The sequence below is a fragment of the Cricetulus griseus genome, assembly GCF_003668045.3.
Source record: "Cricetulus griseus strain 17A/GY chromosome 1 unlocalized genomic scaffold, alternate assembly CriGri-PICRH-1.0 chr1_1, whole genome shotgun sequence".
In the NCBI taxonomy this organism is placed as follows: Eukaryota; Metazoa; Chordata; class Mammalia; order Rodentia; family Cricetidae; genus Cricetulus; species Cricetulus griseus.
Genome location: NW_023276807.1, coordinates 157,639,861 through 157,657,777, shown reverse-complemented (window position 1 = coordinate 157,657,777; position 17,917 = coordinate 157,639,861). Strand labels below are relative to the sequence as shown.

The 17,917-nt window shown below is 44.8% G+C and overlaps 1 protein-coding gene across 5 annotated transcripts in view; it reads right to left on the bottom strand.

Moving 5' to 3' along the window:
- Positions 1-17,917, bottom strand: part of Shroom3 (shroom family member 3) — a 103,780-nt gene that overhangs the window by 47,099 nt on the left and 38,764 nt on the right. For 2 of the 5 annotated variants that reach the window (XM_027388439.2, XM_027388435.2), the window contains exon 1: positions 12,348-12,543. The exons of the other annotated variants lie outside the window; for them this stretch is intronic. The gene's annotated coding sequence lies outside the window, so the exon portion shown is untranslated. Of the gene's footprint in view, positions 1-12,347; positions 12,544-17,917 lie in introns of those variants that run through there. 5 annotated transcript variants of the gene reach the window in all.

Sequence of the window (17,917 nt, the reverse complement as noted above, 5' to 3'; positions counted from 1 at the left end):
CTTCCTAAAAGCCACATTCTTGGTGTTTCAAGTCACTTTTTCCTTCTCCTTCTGCTCCATGTCTCTCTGACCATTTGTCTTGGGCTAGCATGTTCTCAAGTCATTGCAATGGGTTCCCTGGGAAGCACCTTCTTTCTCTCTCCCAGAGTCTCCAGCAGGAGGATGGGGAGACTGACAAGGCCTAGACTCTGCAGTGCCTAAAGGACACATAAGAACTTCTGGTCTTTACAGACTTCTGTTCTTAAACATAGCTACTCTTCAGTTTCTGGCTACTGACCATGAGTCAAAGAAGCCCAGACACTCTCAAAGGCCCCCTGCTCTCAGTATAGACCCTTGGCTACTTATCTGTTTGAGGCTTAACCTTCTGGGTCTCTGTCCCTTCATTACTCTCCCTTTTGCTTTTCTAATCATTCCTTACGACCTAGGCAGCTCAGTCTGCATCCCCTGACTGTATGCGGGCGCTGATGTGCTCTTAAAAACGCCTTGTCTTTCTGCTCACCCACCCTGCTCTCATGGCTTGGTTAGTGACAGGAGGGCCACAAATAATCCTCAGCCCTGGGTTGAAGGTCTCTGCACATCTCAGGCCTGGGTCCACTTGCTTGAGCTGTTTACTCTTACTGCCCTGAAAACATTTTCAAATGGATCCATGCCTATAATCTATATCATTGGCATTTAATATTTCTGATTCTTTCTAATCTATAAGCGTATCCATTTCTAGGTGTCAACCTTGTATAAAAATGGGAAAGGGATGAACAGGGAAAAAAATGAAATGACTAGTCCAATCTTTTAACCTCCTAAAAGTATTAATCTACTTCCATCTTTAATTCTTTTTTATATTTATTTTATATATGTTGGTGTTTTGCCATGGGTGTCAGGTCCCCTGGAATTGAAGTTACAGACAGTTGTGAGCTACCATGTGGGCACTGGGAATTGAACCCAGTCCTCTGGAAGAGCAGTCAGTTCTCTTAACTGCTGAGCCATTCCAGCCCCCCAAAGTTATTTATTTCTACTGTAAGTGTGTGTGTGTGCAAGTGTGTGCCATGGTGTAGGTGCATGTGTGTTAAGATCAGAGGGCAACTTGTGGGAGTCCATTATTTCCTTCTACCATATGGGTCCAGGATTTGAACTCAGGTCATCAAGCTTGGCAACAGACATCTTTACCCGCTGAGCCATCTCTGAAGCCCTTGACTTCAATCTTTCTACTCAGCAAGCCCTCTGGCTCCCCAAACCTTAAGTAAAGGCTTAAGACAACCAATGGCCCCTACTCAGGGGTTTATAATTAAACTGATGGGACCTCTAGTAGGGTCTGTAACCCCTAGCTTCATATACTCAGAGCCTAGGACCTGGGACAACCATCAGATGTGTCAGATTCTCAAATGTATATGGACAATAGGGGTTCCAGAGCCAGCTGCTTGAGTCCTCAACCTGGCTCTATAACCTGGGAGGTCTTTGCCTGTGGACAGGACACTTAGCTTTGTGTCTCATTCCCCCCCCCCTACAAAATAGGAATGATAATAGCCTCTGAGCTGAAATATAGTTATACATAGTTTGACATGTATAAAGCACTTTGAATGATACCTGTCAAACAAATACTAACTTCTTGAGACTCACATATATCAGGCACATGGTGTGTTATCCTTCTGTCACTATGGCTATCTTTTAAAGGACTTTATTTTGGCTGTTTTAGACCATGGTTGTTTGGCTCTGTTGCTTGGGTCTACTGCAGCATGCCATGGCAGGAACATGTGTCACTGTAAAACACCTCAGCCCAAGGATAGCAAGGGAGAGGGAAAGAAAGAGGAAGGCACTGTGGTCCCACTATGGCCTTCAAAGGCATGTCCCCAAAGGGCTGCTGACCTCTTATTGGACCCTCACTTCTTCAGGCTCCCACCAACTTCCTATAGCACCCCAAGGGGGACAGTGACGTCAATAACCCCTGAAAATACGTGGAAATGAAGCAGGGTTTCTGGTAAACTAATGTCACTGGGGAAAGGTAAATGCCTCCTGAGAAAATGAAGGTGCTCCTCCAACCTTCACTCTCTTCCATCACTGGTGACACACTCAAGTCTATGCCGAATGCTGTACATCTTACACAAATATCAACATAGCTCAGGAAGCACTTTCCCAAACCTCCTTCTATTGAGCCTCCAAAATCCCAAAAGGCACATACAGCAGGAAGTATTTATCCCCACTTAACAACATTGTAGAAGGGCAGATACTTGCTCAAGATCACAACTCGTAAGCTATGCAGTTGGCACAGCTGTGTGTGTCCTTAGCTCGTTTTCATGCAGTTAGTCTTGGAATCTCTTAGCTTAGATTGCCTTTGAACACTACATCCCTAAAAGTTCTGTGAAAAGGGGTGGCAAGCACTTACTACCCAAAGCTTCTCTGCAGGGAAAGCTCAGGGAGGAGAAAAGGGAATGTTACTGAGATTCAAATGGTACTCCTCTCTCCCAAGGTCAATTGTTCTACACCTGGAAAAACAGGGCCAGCATCCCCCTTTTCTACACACAATGCCCAGATTGTGGGTTCCTGCCCTCAGAATACTTACTAGGCACACAGATGAAAACAACCTAACACGTATTAAGATAGCTGGTTTATTCTGAGACTAAGAGCCTGGCTGCTTCTATACCCAGTCCAACCATCCATTGGGCCAATAGTCACTAAGGGCCAAACATGGAATGTATATTGATCAGATGTTATACTTGCAATGGAGGCAAGCAGATATGATCCCTCTATGCAAATAATTGTTCAGTTATATACTTAGAAACCCGACGGGTGGAAATACAATATAGGAGACTAAAATCAAGCCCTCTGCTCTCTGTTGGGCACGGTGTATGTATATGATTGCACCCACTAGTCATACGGAGAGCAGGTGGCAAAGCATCTGTCACAGAAGCTGTAGTTAGTTACTTTATGGAGTGCTGTGAGCCAAGCTAGGCATTGTTACTCATCTTCCTAGAGTATTCACAACCATTCTTCAAGACAAGACAGCTGTCTTTATTAACTCCGTATGTTAGAGCTCGAGGCTAGCAAATGGCAAGGTCTATGCTCTTAACCACCATGTAAAAGCCTTAATCCTTCCTGGGGTTCTTTTCCTCCTTGTGTAGTTATGGTTCTCTTTCTAGCAATAACACCCAGTAAATACTGATCTAATAGCTTGCTGTCAGGGCTGGCAAGATGGCTCAGTTGGTAATGCCTGCAGTGCAAGCATGAGGGCCTGAGTTCAGATCCCCATCACTCATGCAAAAACCCAGGTGCAGCACTGCATATCTATAATCCCAGCATGGGGCTGTGGAGACAGGTAGACACCTGGAGCTCATTGCACCACCAGAATCGACCAGGTCAGTTAGGTGTTCTGGGCTGCTTTGCCACATGCATGAGATTGTCATGGATGAGTCCAAGGCTCCCTCTCAGTAGTCTATGAATGAAAACTGGGAAAGGGGCATACGTGACAAACCCTGATAAAACAACATCTGATGCATGACATCAACTCGTGCTGAGCACCTTCTAAGCTAGAATTTCCAGTTTCTGACCCCGGCTCTCTGGGAAAAGATACACAGACCTTGGAGCCAAAGACCTATGCTCTGATTTGGGCCCTGCTAGTTCCTGTCCATTGTTCTGTGGGCCTCACAACTTTGTTTTCAAAAAAGGGAAAAACAATGTATCTTTTGGGGGATAAATCTACCTGGTCCTAACTGCAGTCAGTCAGCATGGTCTACATGTGACAGCTGGATGTGGACACTTGCTATGTGGAGTTAAGACAGTGGTGTCACAATGGATGAAGGCGGGAGGGAGAAAGGGAAGGTGGAGAGGGGCAGGGGGAGAGGGAGAGAGGGAGAGAGGAAGAGAGGGAGAGAGGGAGAGAGACTATGAATGCCTAATGGCATTTGGAGAGAGATATAAATAATCCCAAAGCGATAAGGGGGTGTTTTGCAGCAAAGAGCTGGTAATATACTATGCTATATATGGAGGCGTGAAAGAAACGGACAAGGTCAAGGATACAGATAGAGCTTGGAGGAGTTAAGGCTGCTGCTCCAGCCCCAGGCCTTAGTTAGGAAGGATGAACCAGTGGATACAACTTCCTGACCACTTAAGAGACATCAGGAGTTGAGGTCCAGGTTTTCTGTCAAGTCCCTCCCACCTCAAACTCTGGGTGAGATCCCTATTCTCCTGTAGGAGAGCAAGATGGAGGGATCTGGGCTCTGGAAGGAAACTGGGGACCCAGTACAGTTTACAGGAGCCAATCCTTCTTTGTCCCATCTACAAGCAAAGAAGCTGTCCCAACCCTAGACTTGCCTAAAGGTGTGAGGTGGACATTAAAAATGTAAATGGGGTGTGTGTGTGTGTGTGTGTGTGTGTGTGTGTGTGTGTGTGTGTGTGTGTGTGTGCTGGAGGAAAGATGGCTCAGAGGTTAAGAGAGCTGATGCTCTTACAGAGGACCTGGGTTTGATACCCAGCACCTACATGGCGGCTCATATATGTCAGTAGCTCCAGTTCCATGGGATCCAATGGCCTCTCTGATTTCAGAGGTCTCCTGCACACATGGTGTACATACTTACACTCAGGTGCACATGTACACACACACACACACACAATAACAAAATGTTTTACATGTTAATGGAGGTTGTCATTCATTGAGAGGAAATAGACCCCTTGTGAAATTCAGCATCAGCCGAGGAATCTTAGCAAAAATGAACTCACCACCTTGTCTGCAGTGGAGCCTAATCCTCACTTTGCCCCAGAGGATTACTGTGTTTTAGGAAGGAGCTCACATGCATGGCTTTTAAGCCATTGGCGGCAGCAAGTGCATCTGTTTCCAAGATTCATTCTGCTTGTTATTATTATTATTATTATTTCAGAGTTTAGGGTTAAATATGCTCAACAATTTGAATATTCAAGAATCCTCCAAACTCTAAGATCTGAGATCTCTCTGGTCCCAATCATTTAGTTCCCCTATTCTACCCCCACAAAGCTTTTTTGTTTTGTTTTGTTTGAGATAGAATTTCATTATTAAGCCTTTGCTGGCTCAGAACTTGCTGTGTAGACCAGGCTGGTTTCAAACTCACAGAGAGCCACCCGCTTCTGCCTCTTGTGTGCTGGGATTAAAGCTGTGTGCACCCAGTTATTTCACAAAGGGGCATTTGGTGCAAATAACACACAGCAGGACAGATGAATCTGTGGCCCCAGTTTGGCATGGCATTCTCAAATGTCATTTGAAAATAATACAATTGGTACCATGTGCTTTACACAATATTTTTGCCCACCAAATTTAATCTTTGCAACAATCTAGGGAGTATTTCTGAAATGAGGGATATTTAACATATTTAGGATCACAAAGAAATGATAAAACAGAAAGCCTAAGCTACAACAAGCTTCCAAGGATTCCTTAACCACTTTCTCCCACCAGGCCACGACCCAAGGGCTTCTTTAGGCATCTATAGGGTGGAAAGTTCTCCAGAAAAAGTGTGTCTCATTCTAGGTGAGCCTGAGGATTCCTCCAGCAGTGCCCTCCACAGCAGAGTGGACGTAGTGAGTGGACATAGTGGCTCTTGCTGACCACTTTCGTCCCTTCACTATCAGGCGGTTTAACCTCCACCCACAGACACCACTGAGCTCCAAGACATGCAACTGAAACAGCTTCCAAACTATTCCGAGAGAGCTCAGGGACACACTCTAGGCTGGTTTTGTTCCCCTTTGTGACTGTCAGCTGCCACTCTCTCGTGGGTTTCCAGGCCCTGCTCAGTCTTCTAGGCTGGAAGCAAAACCTGCCTTTGATACCAGTTCCTGGTCTCATTAATGTCAACTAACAGTTTGGGGGCAAAAGTCCACAGGAAAGCAGGCAGGGAAACGACTGACTGGGCAGAACAGTGCCTTCTGGGCACTAACACACAGGAATCACCATAGACTAAAGTCAGACAGGTCAGTGACAGTTGAGCCAGGAGGGGCTAGGGCAAGACATACCCTGGGAGCTGTCCGTCAGCCCACAGGTCTCCTCCTATGGCAACCCTGACATGTCAGGGCTGGGAAAGTACAGAGTCCAGGACAAAGTGTGTGTGTGTGGGGGGGAAGGTAATGGACTGTGACCCCACGTCATGAATCCAGCTGTGGATCACTGGCCTCGGCCAGACCTGGCTCCATAGGGGAGACAGCCTCCTCACACCACACATTTCAGCTGCTGGCAGTGGTGAGGAGGTAACCATGGGAACCAACACAAAGGGCTGAATGTTAGAGGAAAAGACTAGAGGAGATGGTGAAGTGTCTTGCATTCTCTTAACTGCAGTCATGCCTACTGTAGTGAGGCTGAGGCTGAATCAGGGTCTGCCCACAGTTAAGCTGCCTGGCACAAGGCCTCAAGGGTGTCAGGGCAGCCAGACAGCTGCTAATCCTGTAGGGTCTTCTTCAGCATTTCTTTTTTTTCCTTTCAGAGTGTGGTGTCCTCAACTGCACTTAACCAGGTGATTGAACTCACCTGCACTGAGATAACACAGCTCATTTGAGTGGCCAGAGATGACACACAGTGACATTCCTGCCAATAGGGAGCCACAGACTACACTTTGCACAGGGCCCCTCCCTTGGCCACCTAGCTTCTGCCCAGTGTGCCTGTCATCAGAGCTACCCACTCTGCATTCTGGTGGCTTCTGTGGAGACCTCTTAGGTGGTTGAGGAAGTGGGCCCTGAGATACCAGATGTCCAAGGAACTCTACCTTATAAAGGAGAAACAGTAATTCTGTGTATCTAGCTCAACAACCAGGTGTGTGTGTGTGTGTGTGTGTGTGTGTGTAGGGGTAGATAATAAGAGTTTTGTGCTGGTTAGTTTTTTGTCAATTTAACACAAAGTAGCATCACTGGGGAAGAGGGAACCTCAACTGAGGAATTGCCTCTGTCAGATTTCATCAGACTGGCCTGTGGCCATGTCTGTGGGACATATCCATAATTAATGATAGATGTGGGCGGGTCTAGCTTACTGTGGGAAGTTCCACCCATAGGCAGGTGATCCTGGGATGTGTATAGAAAGCAAGCTGAGCAAGCCATTGAGATCAAGCCAGTAGGCAGCCTTCCTCCATGGTTCCTGCCCTGACGTCCTTCGATATGGACTGTGATCAGCACCTCTAAGTCAAATAAACCCTTCCCTTCCCAAGTTGGTTTTGGTCAGTGTTTTATGACAACAGAAAGTAACTAGGATATGTCTAAATGGTATTTATTGACATCTTCCCCCTTAGTCTTCATTAATAAGGTTTTCAACCTACTACTATGATTTATTTTTATTTGATGTTTTAGGTCAAGGTTCTTTACCATCTGGAAGCTGAGGAAATGCCAATGGAAGAAAGAATATTCTGTGTCGATAGATGGCTGTTCCTCTTACCATGACAACGCTGAGGGACACATCTTACCTTCCCATTCTTCTGCAGGGTGTCAGTCCCTCCACAGCTGTCACAAAGTTTAGGCCAAAATCCCTATAATTTTGGTTCATAAATTGGTGGACCTACTGGAACTTATTCGGAGTTCCTCCATGCACTCTACAAGCCATCTGATCTCATCTGTGCCTTGGGTTTCCTCACTTTTAAAGGATGAGAGGAAGACCAAATTGGTCAAGAGAATGGCAGTTCCAAGTAGGACTGAGCCTACTGCCAGTGAGCATTAGGAAGTAAAGGCTAGCAATTAATGTGCGCCAGGTGGCTGTCTGGTGATTTTTGACATGTGTGTTGTTGCCAGTTAATCCTTATCACAGCTTCTCTGTATGATTATCTCTGCTTCACACATGAAGAGACTCACACCTGCAGAGATGGAGGAGGAAAAGGATTCCCCAAGCCACCAGGAGGCATTCCTGCTCAGATTCAAACCCAGACCATTCGTTTGCACAGTCTGGGATCCTTTCCACTACACTCAGTTGCCTTTATGCAAGACTCCTTTGTTGCTATTTTTAGTGAGGAATAATTAAAGGATACCAGAGTAAGATCCAATGTTTGAAGAAATAACACAACCGGGACCTGAAATCTTCAGTTTCAGATGGAGGTTTTGGAAACAAAACACAATACATGAAAAACTAGACTGTCTCGGAAGAAAAAAAAAAAATCATATAATGTAAAAAAAATTCATAAATGTATTTTTGTTTTGTTTTGTTTTTTCCCTCTCCCAGCTCCCAACCCACCCTACTTCATGTTCTGTCTCTCTCAAAAAACAAACTAAACCAAAACCAAAACCCAGAAAGTCAAAAAGAAAAAAAAAAAAAAAAAAAAAAATAGAAAATGAAATAAAAATTCCACACAAAATAAAAGACCCACCAAAAATAAACAAAAAAAACCCCCAAAACTTGAAAAAAAGAAAAAAAGCATGGTGTTTCTTCTGGTTTGGCCAACAATTCCTGGGCATGGGGGCCACCTGGTGTGTGGTTGATATACCAATTACACTTCAAAACTATTTTTCTCTTTGCCACGGGATATCAATTGCAAATAGCATCTTGGTTAGGGGGTGGACCCCTCTGATCTTCTGATCAAGCCAGCAAGAACTTTACAGTGAAACAGACACAAAAAGAGATCTTCACTAAAATGAAAGTCATGTAATGCTGGGGGTGGGGGGTAAGTCATTATGTTGCTACAAAACCTTCTACAAACCTTAAGAAAATGAAGTGGCTTTAACAAAAGGTGTAAGTCACTCATACTTTAAGCCCACAGAAATATGAACAAGTCATTGAGTTCAGACCAAGCTAAATACTTTTAATCATTATCTGGCTCTGACCTCCCACAGCCTAAGGAGATGTGCAGGTACTGTTCAATGTCCCCAGGCATCTCTTGTCCAAGGTTGCATTTCACACCCCTGAAGGCAGGGGTGGAGGGAGAGTGTCCTTCTCCTAGTTTCGATAATGCTGTGTCCAATTCAACAGAGTTCAGTGACCACTAACATCTCTGTGACTCTGAGAACAGAACACAAACCTTTTCATCACCACGGAAAGTTCTAATTTCTTTCCAGCCCAGCCCTTTTCCTGGGCAACCACTGACTTCTACTGGCATTGATTAGTTCAATGGTTAGAACTAGCAACATCGATGAGGGGTAGAGTGCTTGTCCGGGACGTGAAAGGCCCGGGTTTTAATGCACAGTACAGTAAGTAAATAGCTTGTGTACTCTTTTTTATCTGACTTTTTAGTTAGCACAAAACTTCTGAGATCCATCAAGGGCTAAGTATCTGAAGCTCATTTTTGTTGCTTGCTGAATAGTATTCCACTATATGGGTGTGACACAGTTTATCCGCTTTCTTGTTTGTAGATAGATGATTATTTCCGGTTGTAGACAATCATGAGTAAAGTTGCTATGGATACTCAAAACAAGTCTTTTTTTTTTTTTTTTTTAAATAGACATTGGTTTTCACCTATCTTGGAAAAATACCTGGGCATGAATATGTTGAGTCACAGGTTGGTATATATTTAACTTTACAACAAACTTATGTTCTTAACCCCTGAACTCTACTCCCATAGAATAGCAGTAACTTATTAACATGTTTTATTTTTCATATATGATGAGTTCCCCGAAGGTAGGGAACCCATCCCTAGTTTCTAGGATGCCTCCCACATGGTAAATGTTTGCTAAATAAATAAATGGCCATTGTGGTTTTTTTCTTATTTGGTGTTATGATATCTTAAGAATGCTAGTTTGAGGCATGCAAGAAAAAAAAATGACAACAAACAGAAGGCTGTGGAGTGTGGGGGTGGGCTAGGTGGAGTGTCTGGGGTGGAGGGGGTAGGTGGAGTGTCCAGGGTAGGAGGTGCCAGGGAACTGCTCATTCAGAAGAGGTGAAACACTGTCTGGCCAGAGACTTAGCTCTGCTTCTTTTTGCTATGACCCCTCCTAGACCGTGAGCCCCTCTGTGACCTTCCAGGAAGAAAAGCGGCAGCTCCTGGTCAAGTGATACTCAGGAAAGGGAGGAAGGTGTCATCGCAGCTGAGGTCACACAGTGGTTAGAATTACACACTTCTGTCAAACAGGCAGGCAGGGGGAGCAGCAAGCCATGAAATTCTACCTTCTGGAAGGAACCAAACAAAGCCAAAACACCGCTGGGGTCCTCCAACACTCATTACAGGCCCACTTGGTTTTGGTTAATGTACCATGAGCTCCAAGAGAATATTCAAAGCGGGAATAAGTTTTGAGAAGGAAATAGTGGTGTTTTATTATTTTTTTTTTGGGGGGGGGGGTTCTCTGAGTATATCCCTGGCTGTCCTGGAACTCACTCTCTAGACTAGGTTTTAGATCTGACTGCCTCTGCCTTCCAAGTGCTGATATTAAAGTGTGCACTACAACCACCAGCTTAAATTTTTAATTACAATGAAATGACAACTTTCTGAATAGATCTGAGCATTATACAGTATTTACAGGTATCAAAATATCACATGACATCCCATATGTATGTACGACTTTCACACATCTGTCAAAAACTGGTAACTTAAACAAACCACAGCCAGATGTAACTCATCAAGAATAACTAAGAAGTTCACTACAGAAGATGACACACCCTTCCTGCATTTAAGGGAAAACCTCTCTTTCCCATAAATCAACCCCTTCACTTCAAATCCCAGAATTGCCTCTGTAGTCGACCTACAACTCCTTAGACCAGAATTAAACCATTGGTGGATTTTCTATAAGCCACAGAAAAGACTTGAGAAGTCACAGCATGGTCTAAAATCATTCTCAGCAAAACACCTTTGTTTCACAAGAAGGCATCACCTCAGGTAGGCTCAGGTATTTTTTTGGTAATCTTGGTGTCCTTTGTTCCCAGGTCACTGCAAATGGAAATTTGCTTAAAATTCTTCAACTCCAAGGTTGGCAGAGGTGAGTGACCTGTCTTATGTAGGCAGTACTACACTGAAGCCATCCTTGGCAGATGGATGTTTATCCTATTCTTACAGTCTCCTGGGAAGTAAATTCTCTACAGCAACCCTTAGTTACCTTCTCCAGGGTTTTATCAAGGGGTTGGTAAGGAAGTTCTGATGTAGAAACCAATAAAAATATTAACTTTATGAGCCTAGCTACAAGCCCTGGAAAGAGCTGTGTGTTTGGCATTTTGCCGGAACGGTGAAGGGATGTATTTACAAAACAGGCTGTACAAACAGAAGCCATTTGCCAGGGGCAGATGTGGAAAATCAATTCAAGAGAAATTGCCACAATAAACGCCATTCCAATCTGGGAACTATGTGAATGAGTTATTGTTGGTTATAGCATTTTAAGTAAATTTATTTCCTTGTCAATCCTACTTTTTGCTTCTAAACAGATTAGTTACAGGAGGAAAATTCTACAGCTGAAGTTCTCAACTGACTAGGAAGCTATGAAAAACCAGCTCTTAGGAAACAAATTCACATTATTACATTTCTTTCTCTCTTTTATATATCCTTTCCCACAACAACCATATAACACTTTTAAAATCAGGAAAAAGGAATTTTAAAAGACTTACATGACCAGAGAGAAACCAAGCATAGGGGGAAAAATAGTTTTTAAAAGGACTCACAGAAATTAATTGAAATCTAGGCCAGCTTCTAGTGAGATTACTTGAAGAGAAGGTGTTTTCATTGGGAATGTAATCCTACTAGCCTTTAAAAATTAGTAAGAAATAGGAAAGGCACGGATCTTTGGAAGCCCAAGCATCTAGATAGCTCACAACAATCTCTCCATGGGAATTACATGTATGTGGTGCCCAGCCGAAAGCAAAATGTCAACAGTCTCTGCACACAACTAACTGCTCCCGGGGAACACTAGAATTGGGTGGGTGGGGGCTGGGAGATTAATGCCAAAGGCTTTAGAGAAAGAGAGGAATACACCCCACCCCCACTGCGAGGAAGTTTTAGCTCTCTGGCAACACCGAGTAAAGCAAATGTCAGGTGCAATTTCATTTCCATGCTACCTGACAGCTGAACACACTCCCTGGAAATCATTGCCTTGGCGCCGGAGCCGGTGGGGGAAGGGCAAGCGCGCCCCTCAAAGTACTTTGGGGCCTCTCCGCTAGGGACCAATCCAGTCACATTAAGAAAGGCCAGGCGGTCTAAACTCCGCAGGAGACCCGGTGGGAAGTAATTTATCAAAATTAAAATATTTCACAGATCATTTCTTCTGAAGCGTTTTCACGCTGTCAGTCACCAGCAATCCTGTTGAAGTGGCAGCCCTGTGACCCCCACCCCACCCCCGGCACCCCCCACCGGTCCCCGGCCCGGGTGAGAAAGACCAGGCCTAGAGTGTCACCAGCCTCTCGGAGCGCGCCACCTGCACGCTGCTGGCTGGCGGGCTCCCCCGGGAGACCGTCTCCAGCTCGGGCTTCTGGAAGTCTCCCGCCCGCCCCTGCCTGAGCCCCCGAGCCCGGCACTCACCATCGTCTCCCGGCCCCGCGCGGCTCCCAGCCGCCGCCAAGTTCAAACCTCGCGGCCACCGCGCACGGAGCATCGCCGGCGGCTGCGCGCGCTCATCAACCGGCAGCAGCCGCGCCCTGCGCTTGGGCGCGCGGTTCGGGCTGCGGCTCCCGCTCCGGAGGCGGCAGTGGCTGCGGCGGCCACCGCTGGTCCCCGGCGCGCGGGCCCGTCCGTCCCAGCGGGTGCTGCACCGCCACGCCTCCCGCCCGGGGCGCGCACGGGACCGCGCTCCCGGCGCGCCGCCACCAGGTAATCCCCTAGGAAGCGCCCGCGATTGGCCCGCGCTCAGCGATGGATTTGCATGTCAATGGCACCGAAGATGTCCGGAGGCTGGAAGACCCGGAGCGCACAGTCGCGCTCCCCGCCGTCCTCGTGGTGTTAAAAGTGAGGGGACCCACGCGCCACCCTCTCTCCTTGTCAGTGCGCACCCCGCTGTGTCGTCTTTGCACACTCCGCAAACTAGTAGCAACGTCTAGGAGCCCGCGCCCCGCCATCCAGTTAGTAATTGACCAAATGAAGCATGATGAAGTAAGGTAAAAAGTTCACAGCTTTTTAAAAAGCTCACATTACAAGGAAAATAACATACCCCCCCCCCGTGGGTCCTCTTTTCAGCGGGTCAACCAGACAGATTCGGGTTGTCCGTGATGGGGTCCAGCTGCTGCCCCACCCCCGCCCAAGCCCCTTTTAGTTTCCTTGAGCATAGTCCCAGACCACGGGAAGGTTATTTCAGCCATATGTTAAATAAAGAGAGTTATGTTCAGCTTTTCACATCTTTAACATTATATACGTCTTAAACATTGTATACGTATGTTTTAGACGCTTTTAAACATTATGTACGCTTGCATTGGTTCTGTACCTATGGCATGGTTGCTCCGTTAACAGTAAGAAAAGCCTTACTGTTATTTTCAGTTTCATCTTTCTTCAAAGGCTCGCCCAGCCTCTTTCAATGGAAGCTAAGTTTTTACCCCCTCAGAGAGTACTTTTAATTGCTTTCACATGTCTCCTCCAGAGAGTATCAGAACAGTACAGCTTTCAATTGGCTCTATTCTCACTCAAGCAGAGTCACTGTTGTTAAATTACCAGGTTCCACATATATAGCAGTACCTATGCATACAGACACAGAAAAAAGATAGATAGCTAACCAGGTAGGAGGCAGCTGGGAGCTGTGCTTACTGGCCAGCTGGTACCATTTGCCTATGCTTGTCTTAACTGTTTGTTGTATCCTTATGGGCTGCAGGAGCCTTAGCAGCTAGACCTCTTTTGAAGCCATGGACAGCCTGCCCCCAACTCCAAAGGTATTATCTCTTCTAAAACAGTCTTTTCCGTTGAGTCAGGTGAAGAATAGAAGAAAGGGTATGTGATAGGTAGGGTTTTAGTTGGGGGGGGGGTGTTAGGGGAGGATGGGAAGGAGAAGGGAACTGGGATTGTCATGTAAAACAATCTTGTTTCTAATTCAAATAAAAATGATAAAAAATAAAATAAATAAATAAAATAAAATAAAATAAAAAAGTCTTTTCCTTTACATGTGGTATCTATCACAAGTAGTCATTACCACATGGTCACAGGTTGTCCACACTGATGCTAGGCATCAGGGGCAGACAGCTCATGTTACTATTTCATGTTCTAATGACTTATGGGAATCCAGTGTTAGAAAGAGGCCTCTAGGGCTGGAGACATGGCTCAGTGGTTAAGAGTACTGGCTACTCTTCCAAAGGTCCCAGGTTCAATTCCCAGAACCCACATGGCAGCACACAACTCTTTTAGGCAGTCAGACACCTTCAGACCAATGCACATAAAATAAAGTTAAATCATTTATTAAAAGGGAATTTAAAATTGAAGAAAAGGTACTCCTTGCAGTTTATAGAGTTGGAGAAATTGCTAGGTAGAGAACTAGGCCAGGCATTTACAGTCCTTTCTTGACTTTACCTCATCAACTCTGCTAAGCCCTCGGGATCAGGGGAACTCTCCTTTTGTGTTGTTCTTGGTGTTTCTCGTTTGTTTGATTTAGGTTTTTTTTGAGACAGGGTTTCCCTATCTGTCCTGGAACTCACTCTGTAGACCCGTCTGACCTTGAACTCGAAGATCACCTGTCTCTGCCTCCCCAGTGCTGAAATTAAAGACCTGTGTCACCATGCTCGGCTCAGGGGAACTTTGCTGAGGGTGGAACAGATCCCTATGCTTCTGTGAAACACCACTTTAAACCCACCGTTCAAAACACACATTGGATCCAAATCTTACTTTCCATACAGCCTGTACAGTACCATGTACTTCATCTCTATGACCAGTGGTCCCTGGACTTCTATCAGACCATGGGTCCTTCAACAATACTTTATCTTGTGTCTGAATTTAGAGCCGTGGAGTATTTTTAGAGATAGGAGGAAAGCAATCTGTGTAGATCAAAATTGTTATGTTAAAGCGTGTGGGGAACCTTGGTGGATTCCATGGCAGTCGAGGGTGACCGAGGCGGAGCGACAAGATGCCAGGCAGACAGAGCTTAAGTGAGAAGTTTTATTAGAAAAGGAAATGGGAAAAGGAAAGAGAAAAAAAAAAAAAACTGTAAAGAAACAGAGAGGACAGAAGAGAAGAGGGAGACAGGAAAAGTCCTGTCTGCCCCAGGAGAACAGCGTGGGGGGGGGGATAAGTAGGTGGGGCCTTTCCGTTAAAGGGGTCCAGACTAGTAGTCATGGAACCCTGGGCTGACCAGAGTACTGCCTGAGTGCATTCTGCTAGGAGACAGGGGCAAGGTCAGCATAATGACTGAATCCTTACAAAAATGACCAGAGAAGCTGGGCTAACTCCCCATCCCACCAGCCCCAATATATGTTGTGCCTTAAAAATATTAAAATAATTTTTACTGACAAGTAGGCTGTCATTAATTCTTAGAAATGTAATGTAGTCCCCCCATTTTTTCAAATAAGAGTTATTATATGAGAAATACATTTAAGCATGCTTTTGCATAAGCATAAAATAAAACACTTCTCTTGCCACAGATGTACAATAAATTCCGTTCATTTGCAAGCTCTTTTGAATACTGACACTTCAGGAAAGCAATATCCATATCTCTTGAGTATTCTAGGGACTATGTAAGAGTTAGTATCAACAGCATAAAACCAAGAAAAAAGATTCAAAATACAAATTTGCTGCTTCATAAAGGGAGTTTTAGGAAGATGAAAGATATGCTGCTTTCTGAAATGACGTTTGGGTTTCATGGGAGTGTACTGCAACTTTTGGTACAATGGTCACTCCAATAAACTTTTTTTAAATTTTTTGAGAGACAGCAAAATGTGAAAACTAAACCACTAGTCCAGCTGGGGGCAGGGCTGGGGGGTGTTGAAATGGAAGCTTAAAGTGAGGAAATTCATCTAAGGCCACTCCAAATCTAAGAAATGACTTATTTTATAGGTAGTGGATATAAAGGGGGAAACTCCCAATCATACTTACAACTTGCAAGAGTCTCTTTGTCCTTTCCCCCTCCTCCTGGTCCCTCTAGCACTGCCCTTTCCCTTAAATAATGCTCAAACCAAATCCTCTGAGCCCACTCCTTCCTTAATTCTCTCCTCTTATTTAAAGCATCTTCAACTCCAGCTGGCTAAATCCTATTTACAAAGGCACCTCCAGGTGTTCTGTTCTTTGGAGCCCCAGGAACAAGGGCCTACATAAAGGCCTTTATGCAACCTGGCTGTAACCCAGAGAGCTAAGTAGGCTCTTGTAGAGGTCAGAACCCTAAGAAAAGAGGGGGCTAGGACTAGGTAGGCAAGGTTCATTCATCACTGGGGCAGCAACAGACACGGTTACCGCAATGGTCCCCTGCTGCAGCAATCATGGTTAGCTGGAGCAGCTTGGGACCCTGTGTAAAAACCCACTGCTTTAAACAGAAGCAAAGGAAACAAAACTCACAATGACACCAGAGGAAGGGATAGTGTAAACTGCAAGGGACAGTTTCAGGCAAGGATGGTTCTTGTCAGAAGAGACAGGTCATTGTCAACATTATGAAGGCAGTTAATAAGTTACTGTCACCCAGGTCAGCATCCAAAGTTACTAAGGAGACAAGAATTGACAGCATTCTTTCTAGGATGTCTTGATTGAAAGGTTTGAACTTTATCTTAGAAAGTAAAAGCAACCTAAACAGTCGTTTAAAAATATAAATTAAGAAATATAACACTGAAAAACAAAGAGGTTGAGGGCTGGTGATGTAGTTCAAATGTGTCTATCATCCCAAACTCAGGAGGTTGAGGAAGTAGAGGAAGGTCATCTTCAGCTGTATTACAACTTCAGCCTAGGATACATGAAATCCTATTTCTAAAATTTAAAAAGTGGTATAGATATGCACACAGAGAAACAGACATACATGCATACAGACAGACAGATCACAGCTTACGACCTCTAAACTTCATTGACATGCATAGCCTATGAATATATTTGTTATCTGGGGTGTTTGTGGAATTCTGAGAATTTGGTGGTTTATTTTTAATTTTTTGTTTTTTTTTTAAAACAGGGTTTCTCTTTGCAGCTCTATCTGTCCTAGAACTCACTCTGTGGACCACCAGGCTGGCCTCATTCTCAGAGATCTGCCTGCCTCTGCCTCTGGAGTGCTGGGATTAAAGGTGAGTGTCACCACTGTCCAGCAGTTTGGGTTTTATGTCCATTCCACCATTATTTTGGATGACAGTGTCTAGAAAATAAAATCCTCATAGAATGACACTCGTGCTGCCTTATCATTTCCTTGTTGCCAACCACATTGCACACTTCTAGACACAAGAAACTAACTTCATGAGCTGGAGAGGTGGCTCAGTGGTTAAGAGCACTGACTGTTCTTCCAGAGGACCCAAGTTCAATTACCAGCACCCACATGGCAGCTCACAACTGTATGTAATTCAAGTTATAGGGGACCCGACATCCATGGCAAAACACCAATACACATAAAATAAAAATAAATTTAAAAAAAAGAAAGAAACTAACTTCAGTGCCTAAAATAATCTGACAAGATAAGGACAGAGTCAAGTTCTAGACATGAGTTAAATACTCGAATTTCCTTTCTACTTATATTTCAGTTGGCAGAATATAATTTAGGAAGTTTCAGAGTAGCTTAAGATGAGGAATTGTCACATTCATCCTCATTCTTATCCTTGGCTACTTCAATTCACTAATCATCTGCAAAGTCCCTGCTTGGGATATATCAGGTAGCTGAAGGGCCAGCTGTTACTTCAGGAAGCTCCCTGCTCTGTGGCAAACTCCGGCCTCTAAAGAAAGTTCTTCTAAGCTGTGGGTAGTGGTACAGGTCCATGATCCCAGCACTCAGGAGGCCAAGGCTTTCAAAGTGAAGCCAGGCTGGCCTCCACAGCTGATCATGTGGAAGGAAGGGAGGGAGGATAAAGAGATAAAGAGATATCCAGAGATAAAGCAGACGGAGCGGTTGGAGCATGTAGTACATGTCAGCTGAGGGCAAGGTAACCATATCTCACCAAAGCTCAGCTTTTCCCTGAAAAATAGGAATAAGTTATACCTCCCCTGGCTTATGACGACGATTATAT